Source organism: Pteropus alecto, unplaced genomic scaffold (assembly GCF_000325575.1).
Source record: "Pteropus alecto unplaced genomic scaffold, ASM32557v1 scaffold72, whole genome shotgun sequence".
Lineage (NCBI taxonomy): Eukaryota > Metazoa > Chordata > Mammalia > Chiroptera > Pteropodidae > Pteropus > Pteropus alecto.
Genome location: NW_006436811.1, coordinates 17,479,198 through 17,486,689, shown reverse-complemented (window position 1 = coordinate 17,486,689; position 7,492 = coordinate 17,479,198). Strand labels below are relative to the sequence as shown.

At 39.4% G+C, this 7,492-nt stretch overlaps 1 pseudogene; it reads left to right on the top strand.

Moving 5' to 3' along the window:
• Nucleotides 1–2,827: 2,827 nt before the first annotated feature.
• LOC102882474 overlaps nucleotides 2,828–7,492 on the top strand; it is a 5,148-nt pseudogene continuing 483 nt past the window's right edge.

Here is a 7,492-nt window from a genome sequence, read left to right as displayed (position 1 = left end):
TTTCAATGAACATGTCTCCACTGGGAAAGTGAGGAGAGCTCTGTGTGTCTCTCTTCTCATGGAGTTTCCATGTTAGTGCAGGAGGTGGGGATGTAAACTATAAGTTTAATAAATATACCAAATGATGACTGATAGAAAGAAAAACTATTAAGGAAAAAGGAGAATTCTTGTGAAATAAGTCAGACAGAAAAAGTAGAGAGCCATATGATTTCACTCGTATGTGGGATATAAAACTGAAAACAACAAATGAACAAGACAAACAACAAAAACTCATAGACACAGACAACGGCTTAGTGGTTATCAGAGAGAAAGAGGGCAGGAGGGAGGTAGATAAGCATAAAGAGGGTCAAATATACAAATATATGGTGATGGAAGATTTGACTTTGGGTAGTGAACACACAATGTAATAAATAGATGATATAATACTAAACAGTACACTTGAAACCTATATAATTTTATTAACCAATGTTGCCACAACAAATTGAATAAAAACAATGAAAGAAAAGGACAATTTTTGATTGTGTAGTTAAAAAAAGTCATCTGATAGGTCATTTTTTTTAAAACCTGGATGAACTGAGGTAGTGAGCTATGAAAATGAATGAAGAATGTGAACTTCAAGCAGATCTTATGTTCAAAGTTGCTGAGGTAGAAATATGCTAAATGTGCTTCAGAAATACTAAGAGAATGCATTTAATTTAAAGGTTACAAGTGACAATGATAATAACCATACTGGGTGTTTTGTCTTTGCTACATTTCTAAAATTCTAGCCCTTATTAACTTATTTATGATAATTAATCATCATAATGATCCTATAAAACATATTACAATCTCCATCATATAGACAAAACTGAGAAACACAAAAGTTAAATGACTTCCCCAAGGTTTCCAGCTGATATGTAGAGATCTGGATTTCAAACCTAAAGCAGTATGATGCCATGTTCTCACTTACAAATTTCTACTGGATTTTAGATAAATAATAGCTAGACAGAAATTCCCCATTCTACTCTCATGTCCAGTTTAAGCATTTATAGATTATGATATAAAATCTTCCTAAAGATTTTGACATTAAGTATGATGTATCAGTTAAAATATACAATTTGCACATCGAGATCCCTCTTTAACTTAGAAGTTCATATAAGTGATAGCTCCTATATAATTTTCTTTCAATTTACTGATAAAACTTTTTTTCTTTCTCAAATATGAATAACTTGTTAGGAAATTTAAATTTTGTGATAATTACTACACTATTGTAATTTGGACACTTGGTCAAATATCAAATTAAATTTTATCCCAATCACTTGGTCAAATATCAAATTAAATTTTATCCCAATCACTATTTTATGAACGTATAAAATTATAAAAAAGAATTCAAAATTTATATAAATTCCTGATCCTTTTTTCTCTGTGATGCCTTGGTTATGAAATCCAACACACTGATTGGTTTCTGTGAAAAATAATTCATTCACACTCAAGCAATGAGGTAAATAACTTTACAAAAGTTTTGATGATTCTTCTAGTTCCTCAGTCCAGACTATTTTCATTTTCTTTTTCCTTTGTATCACAAACGTAAAATACTTCCCCTGTTTTGTGCAGAACAGAGTACTTTCAACAATTGGACATGAATTAATAACTCAAAAAGGAATTAGAGTTTAGTCCTAATAACTCAATAACTCAAAAAGGAATTTGAGTTTAGTCCCTCCCCACACGAGTGTGCACAAGCGCCCGTGCACATACACACACACAATTTCAAAACAGCAAAAATAATAAAGCCATCTTCTGAAGATGGAAAATAAAAGTATCTCCATTTCATAACAATGGTGTTACAAAGGCTGTATCAAAACTGCCTTATTTTACTTATACCCAGGAGATATCAAATATCTCCAGAAACATTTTTAAAGCAGCAGTGTTCCTGTCCTATGTGATGTTAACTTAACAAGTACACTTTTAATTTATAATGATGATAGGGATGCTCTGACTATTCTCTTACGATAGCTGGAAAACTCATTTAGACAGATGATAGTCAGTTTGGGGCTGCTTTTCTAGATTTATCTGATGATCTCGAGTGTGTTTTAGACAAAATAAAAAAGAGGTGGAGCTGACTTTGCATTGAGTATGAATTGGTTTTAGCATAGTCAAGACTAAACTGTCAAGACTAAACTGAACCCCACTAGATTATATTAGATGAATAGAGCAGGATATATAAGGTGATGAGAAATATCAGAAATATCAATTTGTGGGTAGGTAGCATGACTGTGTGTATTAGGGATGAGGGAGGTGTGAAATACGATATTGATGATCATTTCTGGGATTTGCCTGCCACTCTTTTAACTAAAGTAGAAACTGACTTCAGTTATTGATGGTAGCTGTACTGAGAGGCAAAGTATGAAAACTTTCCTGAGCTATGAGTCACAAATTTGGGGCTCTACTTAAATTCTATAACAAAATGACTATCATTTGAGAGCCAGTAGCCTTTCTAATTTTTATTTTCCTTTATAACTAAGATAATGAACCCTACCCAAATGTGGCATATTTTAGAAAACAATATTTAAAATGTGTAAAAGTACTGTAAAATAATTGCATACTAAACAATATGTTTGTCTTGTTTTTATATTGTGTGTACCTAATGTTTTGTTATTCCATTAACTTATTTTCTGTGAAACAGTACATATTGATCTGCATTTAATCAAGCTTAGATAACTGTTTCATAAACTTTAGTTTAAGACTTGTTTCATCTGGAAAATATTTCCACTTTGGCAGAAACAAATCTTCATGTAGATTCAGGAGACATCAACTATAATGTCACATAGAGGGTTGAAAATGATAGGACATGGCTGTCACTGGAAGTGGTTCCAAAAGAGTGAAGTTACGTAGGGCAGACATTCAATCAGGCAGCTGTCTCAGATCAGCTAGGAAATGGTCTTGACAGACAAAATTGTAAAACAGCTGCCAGATGTTTGACACCTAAATATTAAAGTGGGTCACCAAGGACTTTCTTGATTCACAGGGATTCCATAGAGGATAATATCACAGACTTTTAGGACTGGAATCACAGAAGCTGAAAGTTCAAGTTACTGGAGAACTGACAGTGATTAGTTTAACTCAATATATCATATTTTTTCATAATATACCTGTCTGATGGTTCAGTGCTGACAAAACAGATTCTGTGAATCCCAGTATTTTTCAAGCATCTTACTATATTTGGGAGAGTTTTAGATAATATCTATGATATTTTGAGAGATTTCTAAGTTATTTTGGTAGAGTGAATGTACAGCAAATATTTTTCTCCCACAACGACCAATGAAACAGATAAAGAAAACCGGCAAAAAATAAAAAAAATACACCAATTTAAAAAATGGAAGGAAGCATAACTTAAATTAATTTGTAACTTGGTGAGCAAAAGAAAAAAAAAAAACAAAAACAAAAACAAAACACTATTACCATGAAGAGAGCCAAGAGGCAGTGACACAAAGGCTCAGAATATGCCCTGAATATGTCTTGAATACTATGACATTATAAAGACATCAGTTTTTTCCTAAATCAATTTATAAAGTTAATTCATTCACAATAAAACATACTTATGGTGTTATTTTTTTAGACAAGTTGATATTAAAGTTTATACAGAGAAAGAAACATACAGAAACAGCAACTAAAACGAAGGAGGAAAATAAAGACACGATGAGGGGTGCAAGCCCCCATAGGAAAGCAGAAATATAGCCAAGTGCATATGGGAATTTACTATATGATAAAAGTGGCATCACAAATCAGTAGGGCAAATACAATCTTTGAAATAAGCAGTACTTGGGTAACTGGGAAGCTATGTCGAAAGAGATAAAATTTAGAGCCATGTTCTTACTGACATGAAATGAACTACGAATAATGAGATTCAAATGTAAAGAAATAAAACCATGCAAAAAAAAATTTAAGTTTAGTGTAAGCAGAGAATGGCTATTCTGATTTAAATTGCAAGGCTAACCAAAAAAATATTCATAAATTTGACTATATATTTTTTCCCAAAAACACCATAACAAAGTCAAGACATAACAGATAACGTAGGAGATAAATCCAGCCTTGGTCACCATAAGGGAAGACTCCACTGTACCTTAAGGTATAGATGCTACCTGCTGTAGATGCAAGATGAAATACAAAAGGTCTATTTAATTCAAAATTCCAATAAACGATATATATATTTATTTTAAGATATGTGTGATGACTTTTTCTGGACCAGTGAGCTTGACCTGATAAGTACTGTACAGTGTGATATGGATAATGTCCCTGGTGGCAACCCCGATCTTCCTGAAATTCAGCTGGCCAATTTTAAGGCATTATCCACATGATAACTCAGGAGACAGACTGTAAAATTAAGCCCTATTTTTGTCCTCCATAATAACCAATTAATTAATGGAGTCTGTAATGAACTATGTCCTTACTGTTTCACTTTCCCACTCTCCAATGTGCTGCCCATGACCACCTCCGAAAAGAACTGCTTATACCCCAGTCCTCTTTAGACAGAAAACACAACTAAGATACATTCCATCATTAATTTGCATTTGCTCAATATTTTCAAAAGTTGAAATACTGTATTTTCCTGCATATTATAAGTATTTAAATTTTAGAATAAAACAATTACATCATTCTTACAAATATACCTAATTGAATCTAAACACAATATTGATTTCATGGTGGTAGCAGCGGCCATGAGAGCTGTGGTCCACCCCAGCCCTACCTAGAGGCTACAGGAGCCCGGCCTACCATTCCGTACCTGCTGCCATAGCCATGCAGGGCTTCCAGGACTACATTAAGAAGCACTGTCTGAGCACCGTGGTGCCAGTGGAGCTACAGAAGCTGGCCAGGGCGCCTAGTGGGTGGTGTGTGGCAGCAGCCCCCACACACGCTGCCGTGCCTGCTGATGGATGCCGACAACTGCCTGCACAGCCTCAATACCGGTTTCTGCACCCACTGGGTGAGCAGCAGCCTGGGGAACCACATGCTAGCTACCTGGCAGTGCTGACCAAGGTCTGCTTCAGTGGCAACATCCAGCTCTTTGTCTTCAATAGCGTGCTCAAGATGGCATGGCTGCAGGAGTGGGTCAAGTGGTAGAGCAATGGGCAACCAAGCATAGGATGGCACAGCAGATGTAAGCCACAACTAGAACAAAGGCATCCTGCTGCCCAAGGTCTGGTCCCTGCTGTGCTTCTGGAGGGCATTGTATCTCCCTGGTGCTCATCAGCTTACACATCAAGGTCACACAGAGAGTAGAGGACCATCATCAAGAAATAATTGGTTTCTGCAGAGTAAACAGCTTCCATAGCTTGGCTGCATAGGACTCTGATTACACACTGTGCAACATTCCCTATATATAGGTGCGCATGCCCTAAAACTGAGTGGGAATAGGCAAAGTTTCACCACAAGGCAATACCTGAGGCACGAGGTGGCCACGCAGCTGCACCTGAACCCAAACCACTTCCCCACCTTTGCCACTCGGTTAGAAAACTACATTCTTCCTAATGAAGACCTGGCTTCCCTTCATTGGAGCTTACTTGGTCCAGAACATCCACTAGCCTCACTTAAGGTCCAGGCCCACCAGATATTCTTGCCACCATGTGACGTGGTGATCAAGGCTGTGGCTGACTATATCTGCATCATCCTGGACACCTCAGACTTGGATGCCATAGCTAAAGAGGTCTTCCAGCATTCTCATGTCTAGAAAGGACGGCAGTTATTTAAGAGAGCAACTGGATATTATTCAGCAACTAGTAAGCCTGTGGCATTTCACCCGTATTACTCAGCCAGACCAAATCCATCTGGAATGACTAAGGCAGTGCCACCACATGTTTCCAGTCTCCTTCCCATGCTCAATATCCCACAGACCTCTCCACAAGCCCAGCCCACAGCTTTGCAGAGTCCCCACCCATACAGCCTTGCAGAGCAGGCCCTCACTTTGGAAACAAGGAGGAAAAATCTGACTGAGGGACAACTATAGCAACATTCCTCATGAAGGAAAATATACCCCACTGTATGAGTGGTCCTCCCAGATCGACTCAGCATCGAGTGGCAGCCCCAAATCCTGTAGACTCAGCTACTTTCCTGGTTCTTCTACATCATCGTCTTCAGACAATGATGAAGGCAATGGAGGAGCTGAGAGCTATATCAGTAGGGACAAAATTGCCTGGGAAAAAACTGGAAGCCACTTGCAGTCTCAAGCATGGGGAGACCCAGGAGAACAAAGGTAAGTTCAAACACTACCTGTTCAGTCAGCCAGCTTGTTGCAGGGAAGGGGAGCCAGATTGGCACTGTCCATCCAACTCCATGCTTCCTGTCCATGCACAACAGAAACCACATGAATATCACCACCCCTGTGAAGCCAGAGGTGCCAAGAGTGGCCAACTACCGGCACAAGTAGCTGATATACCCATATACCTTCGACATCCTGACCAACGTTGAAATCAAAATTGCTGATTTTGAAGATGAAGCCAGCAGAGATCTGCCTCCCACTGCCCTGCTCCCTGCTCCATAGGCCAGTTTGTCAGTATGTTTAATGAAGTCCTGTTTAGCTTGGCAGAAAACAGAAAGAGAATAGATTTGTTTGTAGAAGAGACTTCTATCAGAACTTTCACCAGAGATCACTAAGGAGCGGGCAGCTTACAAAGAAAAATCTCTGCAAACCCCAGAACTGACAGACACTCTTGCTTTCAGGAAGTGGACCTGACCCAACCTGAAGAGGCTGTGAGTAAGGGAGGCAATGGAGGACAAGAACTGCAGGATGAGAGCTTTCCTGGGCTGCATGAGGTCAGACACCCCAGCCATGCTCAATCTGCCCAGGATGCCCACTCATCTCACAGTGTTGTGCTGTGTCCCACGGTATATGGTGCAGAGGCACAGAGAATGGATACTGCATTGTCAGGAGCTGGATGCCTTCCTGGCTCAGGCAATGTCCCCCAAATTCTACGAACCTGATCAGCTGCAGGAGCTCAAGATTGAGAACCTCGACCCTGGAGACATTCAGCTGTCAGCTCTTAACGAGTGGCGTGGACATGGCTCTGTTTGCAAACAAGCATGTGGCCAGCCCATGCCCTGGGAACACTGCTGTCCTTGGATGTATTCTTATGGGAAGCTCTTCCAGTTCAAACTCCTGAAAGAAATCCAGGAAAAGACCCCACTAATGGACCTCTGTGAAAGTCAGGCTGAGCAAAATGCCAAGGTAGAAAAGACATGGCAGACATGGCAGTGCCCTTAGCACTGCTTTAATACCCCACTTCTGTGTACCCTGGGAACTTCGGGCCTGTCCTTTACCTGCCTCCCAAGGACAGGGGCAACGCTTTGCAAGGGTCTGTGGAGGCTCCTATGAGGAAATTGTAGCAAAGGTGCTTGTTGTGCCTTCTGCATAATGAAGGCAGCAGGATTAGCAAGTCACAGGGTGGAATACAACCTACACCTTCTTAGAGAAGGAAGCTAGAAATAGCTGGCACTGTGGTTGGCCACTGGGCTGAGAATA